We start from the raw sequence: 23,658 nt of genomic DNA on the forward strand, positions 1-23,658 counted from the left end.
TACTAATAGTTTTTATTTTTTGTTTGTAATTTATAATCTTAGGCAATTTAAACTGATATTTATTTGAGTCTTTAAATATGTTTAGGTTATTGGAGGATATTTCAAATGGAAAATGGCAGACCCCTTCCTGGAACCCATTGGCACTGCCTGGAGGTGAGTAGTCCTAAGGTCCTTCAAGAAGTACAAAATTTGCAAATTTTTATACAAATATAAACATCTTTTTCCCCTATAGAGTGTAGGGATAGACTGCATTTCACCAGTATTCCTTCAGAAAGGATTGTATTCCCCCAGGTATAATGCCGATTAACAGAAAGAGCTCTGCTGCGAAAATGTTGTATACAAATCTTAACTCTGAGATCTTGGAATGCTGCAGATCGGATGCATTAAAGCTTCCAAATAATATCCCTTCTCAGGGATCAAAAGATCGCTATACCCAAATACATATCTTCGATTTTTGGAACTACAAAAAAGGGCAACAATCTATGGTTTTGAATATTATTATAAATGGTTTCTGCTCTCCTGATCCTCTTACACGCCCTCTTCTCTTGACCCCCTACGATGATCGAACAATCGCATTCAACAATCGATCTTTCACAACTGCTCCTCCTCATCCTTCACCGCTCTATCAATTCTCTATATATCTTTCACTCTCTTTCTCCAACACAGAGATCGTTCGCTGGGCGAGTTGTTATCATTTTTCAACGCTTCAAAGTCGTGAGGGGGTGGTCCAGTGCCCAGTGCCCAGTCCCAGTCCTCGAGGGGTGTGCTGCTTAGGTGAGGGCATTATTTATGCCAAATTTATGCACTTTTTTTTTTTACTCTTTTATGTTCATTCCGCGGCGGCGGCGGCTTCTTCGTCTGTCTCAACTTTCGAAAGTTCTCTTTTACCTTTTATTTTTATATTTATTTCTTTTTTTGCCACCATTTTGGCCCAAAGTCATGGGAAACAAATTTTGCAATGGTCAAAATGAAGTGGTTGCTGGTGCCGCTTTTTGCCGATTCTCTCTCTCTCTCTCTGACGGTGAAATTCAGTTTCTAATTGCCGCCAAAAAGCAAAGCTAGTGACATGGACAAAAAGGTCAGGCCTTTCTTTCAGACACAAACACACAAATTAGAAGATTATTTAAATAAAACATTCACTATAACCATGTTTCAGGTAAGATTTTAAAATTATACAAAACCTGTAATGGCAGAAATCGTAGAAATATTTCAAAGTTTTCATGTAAATTAATATTACAAAAATAATAAACACAATGTTCACGCGTCATACAGCAGCGCCCATCGCCCATCGCCCATCTGTTTCGCGTCTGCCCAAAATCGGATCGTGAGAAGCTTCGATTTTGGGCGTCACTTGATGGTGGGACTAATATATCTTTCATCTATAATCTCCCTAACAACTCCCCTAGGGAATCCCCACCAAAAAAGAGTGTTCCCAACTTCGCATCCACAAAAAATAGACCGCCTGTTGAAGTGGCTTCGGCTTCTCCTTCACTTTGGTCTGCTTTTCTATGTTTCTCAATTTCTAAAATAAAACAAAAAACAAAACCGGATTGTTCATGTGAACATTTGTTGTTTGTTTTTTTTTTTATTTTATGTGCTTTTTTTCCTTTTTCAAACGCAAATCAACGCCAGAAAGAAAGACAAAAAAAGAAGCAGAAATTGTCACCCAAAAAGAAACCCCAACGGGGTTTTGATTTTGCAAAAGACACATACCCTTCTGAATAAGGTATACGGGATTTAATACGAGGAAAGATCGGTTCAGTATAATCTCTTTGAGAAAAACCTTTTGTTTCCCCAAAAAACTCTGTCCAAAAGCGTTATGCAGTAGTGCCCCTCGGTCAGCTCTGGGTTTTTTCTTTGAATTTAGACAACAATGATCGGGATGGGGAGGGGGGGGGCCTTCCTTTGCAATTCTATGGAAAATAATAGACGGGACGATGCTCTTATGTGTGTGTGTGCGTGTTCATCAGTTGAAATGATTATGTAACTTGGAAGCGTAATTAAAACAACAAACAAACGAATGAGCTTACGAGCGGGCAGGCAGTAGATACAACACTCAGATACAGATACAGATACAGATACAATGGCTAACTGAATTAACCTTGTTCTGTGTGTGCCCCAATGGACGGAAATTGCACAGACACACACACATAGACCGAGATACGAGATACATTTTGTATCTTTATTTGTATCTTGTGGGGTCCTTGGCTATAATTAATCCACAATTACAAACACACACACACACACCCAGAGCAGTGGAGAACGCCAGAGAACACGCAAACTCTAGCTGCAAACTGTACCCCAAAAACAACGATCAGATATAACGATATACGATATATGCTTGTATTTGTATGTGCCTATGGTATATAGTTTTTTTCTTTCGTTTTTGGTTAAAACAATAAATAAATGCAACTCCATCCAAAATGCTAATTGCCAATGGGTCAGAGGCTTGCACTGGACTGTGGCTGGTTGCTGGGTGCCGGCTTGCATGTCAACATTTTCCAGCAGCAGGCAGTGCAAGTGCAGTGTTGCTTTTGCTGTTGGTAGTGTTGTTCCTTTGGCCATTAGCTGAAAAGTCAGTCACACAATGTGTCACGCAGCGGCCAAAAAGCCAGCACCTCACACACCGCCCGCCCGCTCGCCCGCCCGCCGCTTCTCACACGCATACGCAATTCTGGTGGAAAATCAGGGAAAATGTGTGTGTCGGAGAGGGGGGAGGCGAGGAAGAGGTATAACTAATGGTAAAGGGAGACCCATGCAAAGAAAAATCACAGCCCATGGGGGTTTGAGTTTGAGTTTTTTTTTTTATTTAACTTTTTCCCCCTCTTATTTTTTTTGCCTAACGTTTTCCCAATTTCATTACTCTCGTGACTTTGATTGAAATCCAATAATATGAATGAAAACAATGACAAAACGGATGGAAAAAAGTTGAATATTGTATGAATAAATAAATTAGAAAAAGGTAAAATAAAACGATGGACTAATAAATAGATTTCCAGGTAGATAGATGGAGAGCTGAATATCTATAACTTGTAACAGTGTAATATCACAGTAGTCTGGCTTCAAAATTTTGTTGATCTAGTTCTTATAGGCTCTGAGAAATAGACGGACAGACCGACAAGGCTACATCGACTCGGCTGTTGATGCTGATCAAGAATATATATACTCTTTGGGGTAGGATCTGGTCGAAAAAAATAATGAGAAATATCCATAAGAAGAAGATTTCATTGGGACCATCATTTCACCATCAAGTGGCCCGTGAGACACCAAAAGAACGCTCAACCGACCGAGGGGCGCTACCGCATGACGCGCGGCGCGTAGCCCAACCGAACGCTGGGTTTTGGCTTGGATTTCGCTTAAAATCGAAAGATAGAAAGATATTCTCATCCTACAAGATTAAGGTTAATAGATTTCTTTATATTAATAGAGAAAAATACTCGTAAAACCATCTAATGAGAGATTTTTGCTTCAAAAGGAAGTTCCATTACGAAACCGTTCCACGAAAATCGCATTCTCTACTGCTAAGGCACTCTGTGAGAGAGACAGAGAACCTCTTAAGTGCATATTTTCGCAAAAAATCCGAAAGCCAGAACTGTGCAAGCGTCTCTCTGCGTGGATTACGAATATTTCTACCTCTACCTGTGCTCCCCCCCCCCCCCCCCCCCCCCCCCCCCCCGTACCCCCAGCGTTTTTCCTATTGTTGCCACTCAGTCGATGGGTGTTATGCATTATAATTGTACAACAACAGGCGGCGGCTGTCAGATAAAAGCAGCAACAGCGAACACAGCGAAATAATAAAATAAAGCAACAAGAAAAGGAAAAAGAAAAAGCTAAAGAAGAAGACAAATTGAACAACGCAACTGAGAAATGCGCAATAATTGATGCACGCAAAATGCGATTTGGCCGCCCAACGCGCCAACCCTATCCGTTCCCCCTCCAAAAGCAAATAAGTGGGCGCCACGTGGGTGCAAGACGCACTGACGTGGGGGGTTGGGAGTGGGAATGGGGGAATGGGGGAGCGTTGCATGTAATTGCGTTATAGGTTGTAGTTGGTGCAATGCCACAGCGATAACACACACGAAAGCGCACACAAAATTTACAAGGGAAAGAGTTTGTTCGTTTTTTGTGTTTTTTTTTTGCTTTTTTTTGTTTTTTTAGGGTGACCCTGCCACCAGGCGTTGCATGCGCAAGCTCTCACTGCGTCTCTCTTTGCTGGGATTTGCATTTGTTGCATTCTCTTAAGTTCTCTTGTTGTCTGCTGATGCGGCCTCACTTTGCTTATTAATCACTTCCGTCACGCTCTCTCACTCTCTCTTAAGGGTAAAGGGGTGCCACCCATTCCCCTACGCATTCAAAAATGATTGAACTTTGACGGGGATATGGTTTCAATTAGCAGCAAATTAATCAAGTGGTGACCCCACCGAATGGTGACCCCGAAAAAGCGTATAATTTGTATGTGAGCTCTGGGAATAAACCAATTATCCCTTGAAACATCTCAAATGTACAGTCTGTAGGATAACTCACACATTTTACTGCTGCTCAGCCACTCTGGGAGAGAGATGGGGTGAAAGAATGCACTAATCTACAGAAATACGAGTGCAAACGAGTGCTCAACGAGAGCTATATTTATCGGTGGTGGTCTGTGAGCTATAATCTCGTACACGTACGTCCGTACAACCCATTATGGGGCGCCACATGCGTTCTGCGTTGCAACAACAATTACAAATTGCACGTTTCAGTATTTCTTTGCTTAGCTGAGCACGCATTTTCGATAAAAAAAAAAAAAAATAAACGAAGAAAAACAACAACAGAAGATATAGTAGGAATTATATAAAAAAATGAAAAGAGAGAAAAATATAACTTATGAATGCAACGCCGCGTGCGTTGTGATATTTAAACGGAGAGCGTATTAAAAGTTGAACACGCAAACACGCGGTGGCGTATGCGTAATATACAGCAAAAAAAATAGAGCAACAAGAATGCGGAAAAATATGCGCATAAAAAGTAAAAAAAAAAGGAAAAGCTTTGGAAAAAAATTCATCGTATGATTGATCGTCTTGAAGGTCCAGAGAACCCCATTGAATTTCATTCCATTTTATGATGGAAAAAGAAAAGGAATTCTAGCGACATTCGACCACCAAATGCAACTTTATTTGCCCTCAAATTCTATAGAATTTCTACTACGACTTAGGCCAAGTCATGATAGCGGTTCTGTGCCACAGAATTGAGCGTGCGAAACTAGAAACTGGCCGAAACGATGCAACAGCAGTGCAACACCAAGTGCTACCAGTATTGAGACTCAACTCCAGACAGATATCTGGCTGTCAACTGGCTGGAGTGAGAGGCAGAGATGCAGTGTCGCCCGGAGACTCTGAGACTCTGAGACTCTGAGAAGCAGGAAAACCGAATTGAGGTAAAGGAAAATTGATTTGTCACGTTGCGCATAAATTGCACATAATTATGTAAGGCTGTAACTGTGTTTTTCTCTGTACGTCGTCATTGCATTTCACTTTGCAACTGGCACTCACTCTCTGCCGGCACTTCTCTCTCAATCTTGTGTCTTCACATTCAATCAATAGAAATGGCCTTTGTTTCTCTTTGTGTCTTCTTTTTTTTTTATGCCATTTCATCGAATTAGGCCTTCATTTTTCGTCATACGGGGTGCCAAGTGTTTCCATTAATGACCCTGGGAACTGGGAGACGAGTGTGGAGCCCAGACATAGGGAAATTAATGAAAAGAAAACGGTTGCTCATAAAGTACAGACAAATGACTGAACCACAAGAGCATAAAAAGCGTCTCTATGAGTCCCCTTACTGCTAAGCCACTCTGGGAGAGGGAGAAAGGCAGAAGGAAGCGTTTTCCACCCCATAAAGTATATATATATTCCCGATCAGGCGCATTAGAAGAGTCAATGTAGACCGTAATCTGGATCGGGCTTGATCGGGATAGAAATAGACCGTGAATCTTCAGATATACGAGTACAAAAGAGTGCTTAACGGATCTCTCTTTGCTCCCATTGGGCGCCACATGCCTTCTGTGTTGCACTAAACCCGCAACCACCGCAAATACTCCATCAAAAACCATTCGTCTTTCTTTTGCAAAAGCCACAAACAAAGAAGAAAAAAAAGAATGCAAAAATTGTTTGCACAATAATTTTTTTTTGTTTGTTTTTTTTTTTGGTGATTTGTGATTTTTGAAGGCCAAGGTCGCACTGCATATGGGATCATAATGAGAAGAGAAGAGCAAAGCGAGAGAAAGAGAGAGAGAGAAGCCAGTCAAAAACTGTTGTTGTTGTTGTTGTTTTTGGTTGGGTTGGGTTTTGTGGCGTTGATCGAAGCGGAAGTAAAGCGACGGACGTCTGCGCCTCGACAATGGGGGAAGTAAATGCTAAAAAAGATCGTACCAAACAAAATAAACCACAGAAACAGCACAAAAACAAAAAAAAAACCGCTCTCTTCTCTGTGTGTTTGCTGTCAAACAATTGTGTTTGTGTTTGTGTGTGTGACTGTACCCCCTGACTGGTGACCAAACATGGCGCTGTGTCTCGTGAAGGTTTTGCAGTTTTTAAATTGAAAATTTTGCACAATTGCGAAATTGTTTTAATTAGCCAAAAAAAAAACCTCTCCATACCTCCGTACGTCTATGCGTTAATTGCAGTTTCCAAAATTAGCTTTAAAAAAAGCACACACACACAAACACAGTCACATGGCCGTCATCGTCATCAGTCTGTCATGTTTCATGGCTGTCAAAGCACTCGTTTTTGTTCGTTTCGTTTCTTTTCTTTGATTGACAGCTGGCGGTGCCCTGCCCGGCTACCCCTTCCTTGCCCGCGAAGAGTAATCGTTTTGGGCCCGCCCCTGTGTGCTGTGCTGTGCCCCTGTGCACGGTATTCCTTCTAATGTTTTGTTATGGACGAGTACATAATGTTCGGCGGCACAACCATTAGAGAGGAGAGGAGAGGATCAACCTTCCTGCTTCACCTTTTGTTCTGCCAATGAGAATTTCGTTGGCAATCCTGCTTGAAAGTCCTCGATCCATTGGATCGAGTGGCCCTACTTGTTCCTTCGTTCTCTCTATTATATAAAAACTTTTCGGGTTGCCCAGGGCTGATTAACATTACATTTTGTAATATGTTTTAAAGGAGTTTTCTATAAAAATTGTGGTAAATATTTTCTGTATTTTTTCAATCACTTCAATATATATCTTTGTGGGATTCATGGTGTTATTTAACGTATGAGCTAAAAAGGTAAGTAAAAAAGTTTTTATTCGGCGAGTGAGCAAAGAGAGTGTGCCGGGTATTGCCCCCTAGTATCCTTATGTTTTTGGGTCTACAATAGATCTACATGCATTCATAAATGTTCTTTGAGAGAGTTCGCATTGAGAGCCACATTTTGTTACACTTTTTATCTTTATATAGATGATCTGAACGAGCCTTTCGATCAACAAAACCCACCAAAACTCTTTGAATACTTAAAGTATCTTTGAGATAGAAAAACTCACCTTAAACTAAAACACTCGCCAGTCGGGCGTTACCCGTCCAGCAATCCATAAGTTTCAGTTTTTGCAATTGATTTTTGTCCTGGGGGCCGTCGTCTACGTCGCTTTTGTTTTTGGTTGTCTTTTTGTTCTTCCTTTTTTTCCTTTTTGTGTTTGTTGTTGCAGTTGTTTTTGTTGTTTCCTTTTACTTTTCTTTCTCTGGTTGTTGCTTGCTTTTGCTTTTGCTTTTCGTTTGTGTTGTTGTCGCTGCTGCAGTTGTTTTTGTTGTTGTTATTCAAACTCTAATTTTTATTTCGAAATTTTTGCACACCGAAATATTGTTAATGGGGCTGTTTTACAACACTGTTTTTGAGACCGAAATAGAATTACTTTCGAAAGATAGAGAGAGACAGAGACTAAGAGTTAATGAGAGTGTTTCTTTCCTTATTTTTTTGTTTTGTTTTTCTTTGTTTCTTTTCTTTCACAGAGTTGCCCCAAAAACAGATGAAAATAGTTTTTTATTTTTTATTTGGAGAGTTTTTTTTGTTGCTGCTGCTGCTGCTGTTGTTGCTGTTCCATAAACATGTAATTGGTCCTTGGTTTGTTGCTTATTTTTTCTTCCTCAAGTCGAGTCTTGACTGTACGTTCTCGTATGTGTGTGTGTGTGTGTGTATGGGAGGAAGGGAGATAGTGCGTATGTGTGTGTGTGTGAAAGAGAGTGGTTTTGCTTTCGCTTTTTGTTTTATTTATTTATTTATAGCCAGAGAGCACTGCCAGAGTTGTAGCGTGTTGTGTGGTTTCTTCTAGAGTTGCCTTTCGATTTGTTGCCGAGATTTTGTTGGTTGGTTTTTTGGTTTCCTTTTGTTGTTGTTGTTGTTGTGTTTGTTGGTTTCTCTTTGAGTTTTACACGCTTTCTTCTTCGTTGAAATTTGGAATTTTGAAGAATATGCTGCAAGGAAAAAGAAGAGAAAAAATGTTTGAATTTTTTTGTATTTATAGTAATTTATATTTGTGGCACTTTTACTGAGGGAAAGTAGACCCCCACAAATATCTGAATCACAAAAAAGGGATTTTTTTCAGTTCAAAATTTCGTATCCTTTCAAAAGAAATATTGCTTTAAAACTATTTTAACAGATAGATATTTCTCCTTAAAAAAAGAGGAAAACTTCTGGCCCTTGAAATATTCTTAAGAAGTTCTTTAAGGTGAACAAAAATCTTCAATCCATTTCTTTAAATTTCCTTAAATTCTAAATATCTATAAAAATAGTAAGATTAATTTAGAAAAATCTAAAAATATACAAAAATTACAATTTCCAAAAATATCAATTTTAAATTGAAAAAATATAATAATTCTCATCTCAAATCCAGTCCCATAATAATTTTCTTTAAGTATTTCCTATGAAAGTCTTGATCTTTCTAACGACTTTAATGTGGGGGGCCCTGGGCCTTGGAGCCTGTCTTAATGACGTGCACAAATTTTGAGTTAATTTTGCTTAAATGTAGGCTATGGAAAATGTCACAGAGTGAGTGCAAAAGCGAGAGAGAGAGCGGGAAACTTTCACTATTTTAATTACCCCAAATGAATGTTGTTCTTGTGTTGGGTGAGGGGTGGTGGGGGGTGCGGCGTTCTGTTGTTTGCTGGAGGTCCTTCTCTAAGGACAAGAGTCAGAGGCAGTGATGGAGGCGGCAGGCAAAAGTTGAATGGCAATGCCACACAGTCACTCTGCTGCTGTTGTTCTTGTTGTTTTTGTTGTTGTCTCAAAAAGTCTGTAAACTGTCTGCGTTGTTGCCTCAAGTGCCACACACACACACACACACACATATAGAGAGAATGTTTCGGTGAAATTAACACAAGAGACAGGCATATGTATGTGTGTGTGTGTGTGTTAGATGGCAAAAGTTTTGACTGCTGCTGCAACATGTGGCATGGCGCTTAATTATGACGTTGCAAGCACACACACAAACACACACTAACACACAAAAGTCACAGCAGAACAACAAAAGTCAAGTCAACCTTTGAACTATGACGACTTTCAGGGGTGTCCCTCTATCGAATACCCGATACCTCGTGGCACTCGACGCGTGGTTTGAAGAGTATTTATTTTATTATTATTTATACAGAAATCAAGCACCATAAGCCGAGGGGCACTGTGGCATGACGCGTAACACAGGGATCTTTATAAATTTAATATATTTTATTGAATAAATAAAAAAGAAAATATTTTAAAAAAATAGAGAAAAAAATTGAAAAAAAGCAGAACAAAAAAATAAAAATATGGTAGGCATATTTAAGGGATTTACAAAAGAAAAATATTGTCCAAAAATCTTTGATCAGAATTATTTATTTATAAATATTAAAAAATAAATTCTGATATATATCTTAAGTTCTTTCTTTCGAACTCCTTTACCGGGTATTAGAGCAGTCGAAATATCCGCATTATTTATTATTTTCTTTACTTATTTTATTTTTTTTTTTTAGCTAGATTTTCAAGGTTTTTAGACACAATTTTTGGATGAATAACGTCATCACTCGTGTCTGTGTGTCTGTCTGGCTGTCTGCCATGCCGTTCCACACTTTTGCATATTTTAATCAGCCGCAAGAATAAGATGAAAATGATGATGATGATGATGTGAGAGGGAGGAAGATTCAAAGTCAGAGTCCGGGACAGGGACAGGGACAGACTGGCATCTGGAAACTTGCGTCAGTCTCTCTCTCTCTCTCTATCGCTCTTTGTGGCATTGAAAAAGTTTCCACTTTTTCCGCTTTTCCTCGTTTTCTGCTGCTGCTTCTGCGGCTTCTGCTGCCATAAGTAGGTTGCTTTGGCTGTCTGATTATACGCTCATGGAAAAGTTCAAGTTCAAAGCCTTTTGGCTAGCAAAAAGAAGCGGAAAATAATATGCGGAACACAACGTGGAAAAGATTTGCGCATCAGTTTCCGCATAATGTGTGTGTGTGTGTGTTTGTGTAAAGGATAAAGGAAGGATATAGGAGGTGTTTACTAGGACAATTAATTACAGGATTCACAGAAGGGATAACAAGGAGTTGCTTCTTTTTAATAGGATAATAATAATAATAATAAGCTTAAGCGAAGACCCGACCGAGGTATGCTGCTGCATGACACGTGCAGCTAAGGATCGGGCTTGGACTTCAATCGAATGGAATGAAATGGAATGCCATGACAAGCTCCAGTTAGCGGCCAACAAACAGACAGAAGGAAGGCTCTAAAGGCGAAACACAGCTAGGGGCAAGGCGGAAGGGTCTGGGGCCAACAACGATAGACAGTAGTCAGACAGAGAGACACACAGACAGACAGACAGACAGACAGACAGTAAGAGAAAGAGAGACAGTTAAACCAATGCCCAGACATTCAGACAATCGGACAGGGAGTCAGACAAGAGTCAGACAGCGAGACGCAAAGCAATTCTATGCCTAGACAAGAAGACTTTTATGCATACTCGTACTCGGCATGTACATAAATGTATATATTATGTATATGTTTAGTACATACATAGATGAGAGTGTGTGTTTGTGATTCAGGCAGAAGACAGACAGGCTGCTTAAAATGTCTGCACACAGCTGTTTGCTGGATGTCTGGGTGAGTGAGTGTTGCATCAACAGTTGCAACAGTCGCCAACAGGCCAACTTGCAACTGCAGACAGGGCTAAAGATACGAGTGTACGTACCCCCCTAGCACCCCACACACACACACACACACACACACACACAATCGAAACACATTTGTTAACCCTTGTGTGTGGGGGGACTGCTTCCAAAGACAACCCTTGAAGTGGGTTTCGATTCCAGAAATTTTGATGTATAAAACATGATGTTTCTTTATTCCTTGGCACCATTTGCCCTTCAGTTATATTTCGAGAAGCATTTATTCAAGTGTTTCTTCAGATTTCTTGCCAAAATTAAAGTCAATCCATTAGTTTTTCTCTAGTGAACCGAAACTGTATCGATTTAAATCGATTTTTTGAAGAACTTATTCACTTTAGCACATCCATTGTGTATCTATCGACATTTCATCGAAAGATTATCGATAGGAATCGGTTTTTCTAATCAAAGAATCCCTCCTTAAGCCATATTCTAAGATTCTTATGATCGTTTTGGAAATTATCGATTAACGTTGATTGTATCTACTCGAAGAATTCAAAGATTTGAATCTCGATAAATATCAATTTATCTGAACGAAGAATATACTTTTTTTTACTAGTATTTATTATTATTTAAGAATATATAACGGAGTTATCGGAGGCAATCGCCGAAAATCGATTGTATCCAATCGAAGTATTAAATTCTTTGAGTCGATAGACCTGTCTACCGTTTTTGGGTGGTAAACAAGTAAATCTAAATATAATTATATTTTTCTGAAATATTCCTTGAAATTTGTCTCCCGATTGTGGCTTTTAGCACCCCAGTGACCTGCCAGGGGTTAATCCTCTGGGCCCCAGGACGAGCTAAACGAAGGAAAACACAAAAATAAAATATAAAAAAAAAAATACAACAAAAATAATGGGGAAAAAAGAAGAACAGGAACAGGGAAAAACCCCTCAAAACAGTCGCAAGTTGCATATTCCGTTGCAGGTGAAAACACACTACGGGACGTGTGGGGCGGGGCGGGGCTGAATGCAACAAGGGGAATGAGGAATGAGGCACAAGGAATTTGAATGGGGAATGGTGGCAGTGGTGGGGAAACGTAAGACCCAAAAGAGACAGAGAGAGAGAGAGAGAGAGATGGACAAGGAGGGGTGTTGGAGGAGGGTACATAAAATTTTGTTGTCTCTTGGTTTTTTGCGTCTTGCGTTTTTAATTTCGTTTTCTTTTGTGCACATTTTCCATTTATTTTATCTGTCTCGCCCCGTCTTCCACCAGCAACCCCTGTTACCATCTCTTTCTGCCCGCCCATCGATTGTGGTCGTCTCTCTTCCGTGGAGTCGAGTGCACTTTGCCTAGTAATTGTATGATAAGGACAACTACTGCTCAAAACACGGGCAAGGACGACGTGCCAGCAACAGAATGCCTCCTCCTGCCACTCCTTCGACGAGTATGCATTTGTTGCCATGCGTGACACACAGAAAAACGTTGACAATAAATTTATGCAATAACAATAATCGAAATGAAGAAGCAACTGAAGGAACTAGTAAGAGATGGAGGTTTTTCTTCAAAAGCCGAAGCTTAAGACTCTCTAGCACATCGACCGTTTCTGTGGGTAACTATCGAAGACAGTCCTCCAATGCCATCGACAATTTATCGACGGAAATCTATTCTATAGTAAGTTATCGGAATTTTATTTAAAGCTATCGATCATAGTCGATTGTAGCTTATCGAAGAATAAGCTTTTCTAAGTCATTTATGAATTAAGCTAGAAGTCGGAATTTTATCGATAACAATCGATTATATCTCTTCGATAAATCCACTTCATACATGGCTGAATGTCCCTTATAAAATTTTAAATAAAAATCGAAATGTTATCGGAAGATATCGATTAAAATCGATAGTTTGTTAGTGTATAAAGCTCCCTTATGGAATTGTAACTAAAAATCTACATTTTTGAAGAATCTACATTGAATCTACATTGAAGAATGCTTCCATTTTGGTTCAAACATAACAACTCGATCTAACACCGATCGCTCCCTATCAAAACTCTATAATATGATCCTCTCAATTTCGATCAAGAACATATCAATCTGCCCTAAAAAATCTACCCATGTATAGGGTATACAAAAAAGCGTTCAGGTCTCATACGATCGCTCTCCTTCTCCAGTTGTTCTCCTGTTGCCCCTCCTCAAGTGACAATGTTTTATTAGAACGTAAGGAATGTTTACTCCGACTCTTTTTTTTACTACCTCTTCTTCTGCCTGGGCGACGAAATTCGTTTGAATTTATGAAATTTTAGACGGCAATCGACTGGCAGGCCAAGTCATTGGATATAAACGGACAAATGTCACGGCATCTCTACATTTTTAAGAGTGTTATATGCGAAGAAGACGGGGCGGGGCAAAGAGGGCGATAAAATATTGCAAACAAATTAAAGAAGCCACAAGACACAAAAGGTTCCTGAGGAGCAAGCAAGGCAGATGCACATTTCAATATTTTTAAAGAAAAAATCAAGTAAAGAAAGGATTTCGCCTGAAGTATGATCAAACTCGTATAAGGTGTTATATTGATGATTCCTAAGCTAAAGAACGTGGAATATTATAGAGAACCATCATTGTGATTAAGAAATGGACTATGTTTGGGTATGGCATGAGGTTTTCTTTCGGCTCGAATTGAGTCTTTGGCTGTCCATCATCTGAATCATTTTCCTTTCACCAACCAAACCCATTTTACCAGCTCAATTTGTTTGGACAGCCACAAAATGACAAACTGATGGACTGACGGGCTGGCTGACTGACTGACGGACGGACTGACGGACTGCCTGATTGACTGCCTGACAGTCGTCTCGCTGACCCTTCCACATAATTATAAAGTTTCTTTTGTTGAACGCGTCTGCAATATTTGCATAAATTATTGTACAACAAACAATAATTTTTGTATTCCAGAAAATGAGGTTGTGAAAAATGCAGCAATAATTTTCGTTCGTTCTGTCGGCTCTCGTATATATTTTTTTTTTGTTTTTGCATATGGCCAGTATCAGTGACGGAATTCCTGGAAAAACACATAGGCAAGAAGAAAAAAATGCAGCGAAAAATATGAAGAAGGAGAAGTCGAAGTTGAAGTCGCAGTCGCTGTCAAAAGGAGAACAACAATTGCAGCGGGTGCAACTGCAATTGCAACAAGAAAAAGAACAAGAACGAAGAAAAAAACCGTCAACGTCAGCGGACTGCGAATATGATACCGAGACGACAATCCCCCCTCACATCGACGACACCCGTTGCAGCCGGGTGCACCGCACCACAAGCCACGGGATCTATGCGAAATGAAAGCGAAATGTCAGCGAAAATGCAGTGCGGAATCATCATCGACATCAACATCAACATCAACAAATGTTTTCGGTCTTCACAAGAATTTCAGCTAAAGAAAAAAAAAAATGTACACAGTGGCCGTCGTGGCGGTTTAGTGTTTTGACCAACACTAGCCAATGTTAGCCAACACTGTGAATCATTTGCCATATTTCATTGGAAAAACATCTTTTTTTCTTTTTCCCACATAAGTTTCCATCAAAGCTTTTCTTGGTAAAAGATTGGCTTTCACGGGGGTTTTCCCAATAAAAGAAAGAATAATTAAGTTCAGTTCATTGCCCGTTTGTATTTTTCAAGGGAATTCTATATTTTTGGTGCCATATAAAATTCGTTTGCTTAGTTCCTCATTCCCTCTAGAAATCTTGGCTTTTTCTATGCTCCATTGATTACTTGTCAAGATTTTTCCTTATAATATATATTTCCTTATACCCATTGTAAGCGAAATTGTTACCTTTGAACTCTAGTTCAACTTTGTATTGAGGAGGGGGGGAGGGGAAGCAAAGGACTAGGGAAAAAACTTGCGTAGACTCCTTGTAATCTCGCACTTCTCGTGGCCTCCAGTCGCTACTCGTAGCCTCCTCTCGTCTCTATCTCTCTCGCCACTCGTTTCCTCTTTTGAGCTTTTTCTTTTTTTTTTTTTTTTAAGGAGTTTGTCTCTCACTTGTGGTTCAAGCGTGTGTCCTTTGTGTATCTGTGTGTGTGTGTGTGTGTTTGATTCCTTCTTTTCGCACACACTTGAGCACGCATTTTAGGCGACAGCCCCCTGCCACTTGGGCATTGGACCCGAATGCAATCGATATGTGGAACGCACACAAGAGAGAGAGGGGGCAAGGGCAAAGGGGGAAGGGGGTAGAAGTAGGAGTTGGCTGCAATAATTAATAATAATTTATGTGGCAAAACCCTCTTGGGGCCACTGCAATTAGAAAATGTCAAAAGGAGAGGAGAGAGAGTGAAACTTTTGAAAAGAAATATGGGAGGACCTCCCTGCGAAGGGCCAAACGGCGGGTGTGCGGGGGGGTAGTGCAAAATTATGCATAAACGCATTTTAGTGCGCCTACAAGTAGGCAATGCCAAAGGACCCCGCGCACACACACACACACAGGGAGTCGGCAAAACTACAAAGGACCTCAAAGCCCACAAGACGGATGCCCACGGTGGCGGACGGGTGGAGGACGGGGCAGGCACACAACACTTTTGTGTTGTTTGTCGCTTTATGTTGCACATTGCGTTCCGCACTCCTTGCTCCTTGTTGAAGTGCACTTCTGACGCACTTCTCCTCTTTTTTTTTGCGACCCGCAGGGAAGTTTTTTCTAACGACAAAAAATGAGGCGAACAAAAAACAAACTTACAACGCACGCAAAAAATAAAGAAAAAGAAAAATCAAGCACGAAAAGAAAGGAAAACAAAACCAATACAAGAGGGAATTATAGTCGAATAAGGGATATCCCACTAGGGAAAAAAATATACCTCCCACCTCTCCCAGAGTGGCTTAGCAGTAGAGAGATTTTTAACATTAAAAATAATTTTAAAAAAAATAGATATGGTAGATGGTAGATGTCCCCAGGCAGGATACAGCATACCCTCACCCAGGTAGCAGGTATCCTAGGTATAATAAAGCTTCTTTGATCCTGTGCCCCGCTGCTACTGCTGCTGTTGCTGTTTCTGCCACTGATGTTGCAACTAACTCACGCAATTTTCAAAAAAGGTTTCTCCTCTCTCTCTCTCTTTGGTGACAAGCGAGCCCACGCTGACAACAACACAGTTGCAACAACAACAACAACGGGAAACAACAATGCCTTCTCTGTGAACAAAGGACTCGGGGCACAGCGACACAGAGCTGAGGGGCGAGTGGAGGAGGAGGGGCCCTCCTCGCTGGTGCTTTTGCAAAGATAATGAAAGGTCGTCGAAGTGCGTCGCATTCATGTCGCTGCCCCTGAGAGCAGATGAGGCTGACAGTAACACGAAAACAGAGAAAAAAGCAGAAAGAGACACACAGACAGTCAGACACAGAGGGAGAAAGGAAGGATGGGGCACGTCCTTGGGGGGACAAAATGATGCTGATGTTGATGGGGCGATGGGGTGACACAACTAATCAAGTGTTAACCAGTGGCAGGCAGGCTTTGCCCCCAAGGTGTGGTCACTTTTTTTTCTGTTGCGGGGGTTCTCAATCTCAAGCAAAGGCCTGTGGAAGCTTGATTGCTTGATTGCCTTTTTGCGGTGGGGGAAAAGGGGGGTAAAGCTATCTTTGGGGTGGCCCAAAAATATTGTGGAGCATCTCTTTCCAAACATAAACTACACCTGATCCTTATCCTTATCCTCTCTCTCTCCCAAAAGTCTCTCTTTATCTCTGCTGCTCCTCCGCTAAAATTTGTTTGACTTCTGTAGCTTTTGTGTCGTCATCAAAAGCCGCGAAGACGCACAAATACACGAGGCCATGCCACATACAAGGTGCAATCCAGCTGCTCATCATCATGATGATGATGATGATGATGATGGTGTTGATGCTTCAACATGATAATGAGCTGGCTTTGTGGCTGCTGTTGTTGCTGTGTGGCGCACTGCCGCCTGTCAAAGTCGATTTGTCTTGGCTGTCACATCAACGACATCAGGGCCGCCTTTGGGGTCGCAGCCTGATAAGCCCTTTTTCGGAGGGGAAGGGCAGAGAGAGAGAGCACCACACCCTACACGATCACATGTAACGTCCCACAAAAGCACAAGAAAGAGAAGAGCACAAGAGTGGAATAAAAGAGCAAGCTTCCAATGTCTTCCAAGGCACGAGCTTTCAAGCCTTTAAGCTTTACTTGGAAGCTCAAACGCAGATCGCTTCTCTCTCTCTCTCTCTTTAGCTCTCCCCCCCCAAAAACAAAGAATAAGAAAAATGTGAGGCAGATGCAAAAATGAAACGAAAAATACAACAGAAAATATCGTTAAAAACGCGGCGACAAGTGCGCGAAAAAGTCCCAAAAACAAAAAACGAAACGAAACGCGAAACATGTGCACCCAGCCCCCCTCCCTCCCGGTGTCCCCTTGTTACCCCGTTCGACGCTGCTGGGTTCCTCCTGTCCACGCTGATGTCGCGATGAACGCGATAACGGCAAAAGCGACGCCGGCTGTCCTGTCTCTCTCGCTCTCTCTCTCGCTCTGTCCCACTGTCAACTTGTTGTTGCTGTCGTCGGGGGCTAATAAACTCTCCCATTTAACTCTTCTTTTTTTTATATATATATTTCTTGTATTCCGGAAGTGCGTGAGTCCCTCCCGTGTGTGTGTGTGCAACAAATAAAATTACCCAAAAAAAAAATATAAACACCAGACTGAAATGCAACGCAAAAAAAAATGTACAAAAATTCCCAAAAAAAACAGAAAACAAAAAACAAAGCTTCTTCCCCCTTCACACGGGACTGATGTTTTTTGATGATGATGATGGTTGATGAGCAGAGAGGCCTTTTTTGAAGGCCAGACGCAGCGCGTTCCACTTCAAAACGCACTGCAGCAGGCGGCACAAAATTCAGGGGAGGGCAGCAATGGGGAGCAGAGAGTAGGAGTGCAACCCACAGAAGTACGGGGCACGCGGGCACGCGGGCACCACCAGAATGCAATTGCAGTCAACCCCGAAAAAAAACAAAAACAAAAAAAAAACGATGAGCCACAGCCACACAACACAACACAACAACGAAAACCAATTGCCAAAAAATTCTCTTAAAACAAAAAAATATATAAAGTGGATTTTCGAAACCGAAACATAAGATACACTTTGCAAGGAAAACCAGGTGTTCGTGTAAAGTATACAAAATACTTTCAAGCAGTGCTGGCAGTAAAGAAAAAACCCATCTAAAAACATTTAACATAATATTTTTCCATAATGAAAATACTATGAAAATATTGTGATATTTCTCATCATTTATTATATTTTTTAATGGGAAAGCAACAGGCTCCATTGTGATTTATTGCTCAACAGGGCCTCAAAAAACATCTGTGAAAATAGACTGCACTTTCCAGACAAAGTAAAAACATATTTGAACGTATTGAAATATTATCAGATTTAATGAGAAACTGTTTGTGCCGATTCCTGTTAGATCTGTGATAAATTTGACCAAAAGGGAGCACTATGCCACAGCAAACCACTCAAACGGTTAGAGTATCAAAACACACAAAAAAAGTGCAAACGATATATACAATATATACGTACATATATGTATATATATAGCCGAAAAAACGCAGCAAAGAACAAGGAATAAAGAATAAAGAAACGAAATATATAAATAAAATATAAGACATGGGTAGGGGTCCGGGGTTCGGGGTTCGGGGTCCGGGGTTCGGGGTCCGGGGTCCTGGCATTTTGTCCTGTTTCTGTTTCTGTTCGTGTTCCTGTTCGCATCGCGGTGTTGAACCCCCGAAAAATGCTACACACACGAGAAAATGTGTTACAAAACCGGGGGAATTTTTGGCCAGGGGTTTGAGGCATCCAGACAGACTGTGCTCGTTTTTCTATATGTTATAATATTGGATTTTACTCCGTGACAGAGCCTGGCATTCTATATGGGGAGTGGTGCGTTTTTAAGCGTTCTATTCTATAAGAAATATCACAACAGATTCGAGGATTCATTAAAAGATCATAGGACCTTCTAGGAGGGGTCCTACCTTCCAACCATCTGCCACAAGCCCCTCTTAATGCAGTGCTTCAAAGTTAAGCTCTAAAATAGAAAACAAACCAAAAAAAATTAAAAAGAAAGTTAAAAAAGTTTGTTCGAATGCAAAATGAGGGTAAAAATTGCATGGCAGCCCCCCACACCCCCACTCCACCCACACACACACACATGCATCGAGCACTAATGCAAATACAACCCTGCGGCATTTGGGAAAAAGCTTATTGCCAAAAAAATATACCAAAAAAGCTTGAGCAAGACGCCGAAGGAAGCAGAAGGAATGTTATATAAAGGGTGAAACAGGGGGGGGTGGGACACTGGGAAAAGAGTGCAGAAAATACCACGAATTATATTGCATAAACAGATGCAGAAAGTAATAGCAAGAAGAACCCCCGAAAAACCGAAAAACGCCGAAAAAAAACAAAAGAAAATCAACCCGAAAAAAGTTGCAATGAGTGGCTTTAAAAATTCAAAAGGTGTGTGTGGGCTCTTCTCTCCATAGAGTATATCGGATGCAAAAACAAAAAACCCTCCACCAAGGAGCAACGCAGCAGAGTAGCGGCGGCATCGGCGATGATGATGATGATGATGGCACCACGAGAAAAGAAATATCAACACCATTTTCTGACGACCCGCTCAAAAATTCGCTGCCTTTTTGTTCCAATTTTTACAACACCCCCACCCGGCCTCTCGCTGGGGGGCTATGCAGGACCCAGGGACACATGCATGTGGGCTGTACTCTCTCTCTCTCCCGATGCCATTTCTTTCAAGCTCATTTCTTGTTGTTTTCTCAGTGAAATTTGCAGGCAGTTCTTGTTTTTTAAGATAAAGAAAAGATAATATTCATACTACAATCGCTATGCCTAATCCCACTCCCAATCCTATTCCTCCTCCTATTTCTATATCTAAAGACATTTCTCTTTAAGAGTAGACTCTTCGATGAATACTTTTGGCATGGATATCGATACAAATATACATATTTTTGTACATTTTAAGAGACTTCATATCATTATTAGAAACGTTGTTTGGGGCTATAATTCTTTCGTAGATCTACTGGGTTTTCCTTGGAGTTTGCCTGATCCTAAGAAAATTTCATATTTCTGGAACGTTTTTCTGGTGTTTTTTTTTTTTTTTCGTTCCATCACCATTCCACAATATAGTCGGACGGCGGTTGTCTCAACCCTTCGAGACGACGATTTTGGGACCCTAAAAAACGCAACAGAACCAACCCCAAAATATTCCCAAAAAAAAAACATAAAAAATGAATGCAAAAATGAAGAAAAAACGTCAGCAGAAGCAACGAGGCATGGAGTTCCCCCTTTTTTTTTCGCCTTTCTTACACATAAATGCATACACATGCACATGCGAGTATATATTCCGAGTATATATTTATTTTCTAGTATATGGCCAGAGGATGGCTGGTTGGATGAGGAGGGGATGTATTTGTGCAATTTATACACCTGACCCTGTCGCCGGGGCACCACTCCACACACCACACTCGTCCGTCGTCTGTTTGTTTTCGTTGATTATCTTTGGCGTATTTAGAGCGTAAAGCGTAGTCAGACAAACAGCCCAAAAACACAGACAGAAAGACAGACAGAAAGACAGACAAACAGACAGACGGGACACCGAATGATACTCGTAATGATGGAACGCCAGGAACCAGCAGGAGCACTCAGGAATACTCGTAAGAGTCGAGGGGTAGAGTCCGCTTCGAAGGATCAGACACAAACACACACATACAGGGGCTATCCCGAAGGAGAGAGGGCCCCCACCGAACAGAAAGAAATGCCGCTGCTCCGCCGAAATTCAAAGTGAAATGCAATTTATATTTTCGACAAATTTCCATTGCCACCTGCAAAAACACAAAAATTAAACAGAAAAGGGGGAAAATGGCAGGAAGATTCCAAATGGGATAGGAGGGAACGAAACGAATACATTTTGGAATCGGAAATAGTGGAAAATGAAACATCATTTGGAGCCTTAAAGATACCCATCGAAGAATGGGAATAGTGATGGAGAGGAATGGAATAAAACCAATAAAATGAGGGAGGATAGAGAGAGAGAGAGAGAGAGAGAGAGCGGAAAGGAAGTGATCGCACTAAAAATATCATCATAATAGTAGTAGAAATAGCATCATAATATGAGATGATTAGAAGCATTAGCAGTAGAAATATTCGTAGGAATAACAAAAGTGCGAATAATGATAAAAAATAATAATAATCGGAGCCGATATATATGGGTTTACAGATGAATAGCCACAAGAAAGGGATGTGCCTCAAGAAAAACCTATTTGAATGAATAGCTAGAATGGATAATGGATATAAAGTCCCTTCAAATAATGCAATATACACAGCAAAAATAAATTTTTTTAACGATTTCTAAGTTAGTGTATTGATAATTTTTATAGAGAGATATGTGGCCTTAGAGAAGACGTAGAACAGCTACTTTAGGCCGGGATAGATAGATAAATATATGTTTTTAGAGGCATATTATAAATACTCTTTACAAATTCCATATATCTTCTATATATATCTTCATACCATCGTGAAAACTAAACTAATCTGAGGACTAAACTTCTTTCGCACAAAATATCATTCGGAACCCGAATCCGAGTCCCCCCGCCATACGATTGCATAATAAAAGAGCAGATGGAAGATGCAGAAGGAAGAAGGAAGGGAGACAAAATGATGACGAAACCTGAAACTGTGAAGAAAAAATGCAAAAAAAAAAAAAAAAGGAGAGTGGAGAGGAGAGCACGCTTCCAGCCTCTCCACATGTGTGTGTGTGTGTGTGTGTGTGTGGGTACTGCGGGGAGCAGGCGCACAGAGGGGTCAAGGAAGATGGAAGATGCAGGCGCGCATTGCGGTAGCATTGATTTAATCATCATCAATTATATGCAGCAGCAAGTTAATATAATAAAAGCTCTCTGTCTCTTAGTCTCTCTGTCTCCCTGTCTCCCTGTCTCCCTGTCTCTCTTCTCCTGCATCTCCGCTGTCTGTCTGTTTGTCTGTCTACCCTCTTCGTCTCCTCTTTGTCCCTCTCTATTTACCTGCTCTTCTGCGCCTCTGTCTTCTCTCTTTTCGGGGGGCTCTCCTCATTCGAGGCAGTTGTTGGCGCTTAAATGCAATTAACATAATGACAAGCAACACTTGTGCGCATGCGCGCATTTCACTTGCCACCAGACGAGGCAGCAGCACACAGACAGACAGACAGACAGACAGAAGAGACAGAGAAACAGGGAAGAGGGACACACAGACAGTGCTCCGTGGGGCCCCTTCGGTGGCTGTCAATAGTGCAAAAGATAATTATATCATAATTGATCTGTGAAGGCAAAAACCGGTAGCCAAGTGAGGCCTACAGACACATCAACTGATCCACGGAGAGCAGCGAGAGAGAGAGAGAGAGAGAGGGGTGTAGAGAGAATAGTAGCAAGAAAGATCGGGACTTCTAGCAAAGATAGATGACACTTTGCATGCAACCTGGAAATTGTGGCAACGTTTGTGGCGAGAAATGAACAACCTAAAATCTACATACATCCCCACAACATATCTAGAGAAAGATGGTTTTTTGCCATAGATTTGGAAAGAACATCCATTTATGATCCTATTTGAGAGTTTCTCAAACACTTGCTGATGATTCCACCCTACAATAAGATCATTTGGGGATAACACTGTGGCGACTGTCTGTCAGGGAAAGAAAGCGACACCCAAACCCCAGAGAAATTAGAGAGAGAGGCAGAAACGACCGAGGAGAACTGCTGCATGGTGCGCCTACACATGTTAGCTGTAGATTTAAATATATAAAATATATAATTACCTATTCTTTCTTAATTTTCTCTTAACTTCTACTTATACTCTTGTAGATAAACGCAACTGCACCACACACACACACACACATACGCCTGTAGATTAATATAAAAAGAAAAGAGAAGAAAATCGCAGATGCAGAAAATCCAACAAAACGCAAACAGAAAATCCCCGAAAAAAAAAGAACATAGAAAAACGAAGCTTACAAATGGTTGAACCCCTTTTTATAGTATATACTATATATATCCCTGATATATCCTTTATATAAGCATATAAGTATGTGTGTGTGTGTGTGTGTTTGTTTGTGTGGTCCTGGCAAAAACGAAGTCCAGAAACAGGACGGCGCTTGCACTTGGGCCCTGGCCCATGACCGGGCAAGAGGGGTGGTGTGGCGGGGGGGCTGTGCCATCCACCCCATCCAGAGACGGCGACTGCGACTGCGACGGCAACGGCGACTGCAGCGTCTGATTAATTGAAGTGCGAGTTTTCGGCGAAATGCCGAGAAAAAGAAACGAAAAAAAAAAAAACGAAAGCGCCGCCAAATTACATTCCTCCTTCTCTCTCTCTCTCTGTCTCTCTCTCCTCTCTCCCACTTTGCTTACCCTTCTGCAGGCCACCCTCTCTGTGTCCCCCCTCAGCAACCCCTCTCGACAACCGCAAGCATTTTGCTTGTATTTCTTGTTGTTTTTACTTTCGCAATTGACGGGCGACCCCTCTCTCTCTCACTCTCCTTCCCCCCCTCTGTCTGTGTGTCCTGTGGAAC

General features: G+C 41.1%; 1 protein-coding gene across 3 annotated transcripts in view; it reads right to left on the bottom strand.

The window, feature by feature from the left end:
* LOC108163093 (sex determination protein fruitless) overlaps window positions 1–8,204 on the bottom strand; it is a 128,466-nt gene extending 120,262 nt beyond the window's left edge. For all 3 annotated transcript variants that reach the window (XM_017298220.2, XM_033395741.1, XM_033395736.1), the window contains exon 1: window positions 7,502–8,204. The gene's annotated coding sequence lies outside the window, so the exon portion shown is untranslated. The remainder of the gene's footprint in view (window positions 1–7,501) is intronic.
* Between the last annotated feature and the right edge of the window lie 15,454 nt (window positions 8,205–23,658).

This window comes from Drosophila miranda, chromosome XL (assembly GCF_003369915.1).
Source record: "Drosophila miranda strain MSH22 chromosome XL, D.miranda_PacBio2.1, whole genome shotgun sequence".
Lineage (NCBI taxonomy): Eukaryota > Metazoa > Arthropoda > Insecta > Diptera > Drosophilidae > Drosophila > Drosophila miranda.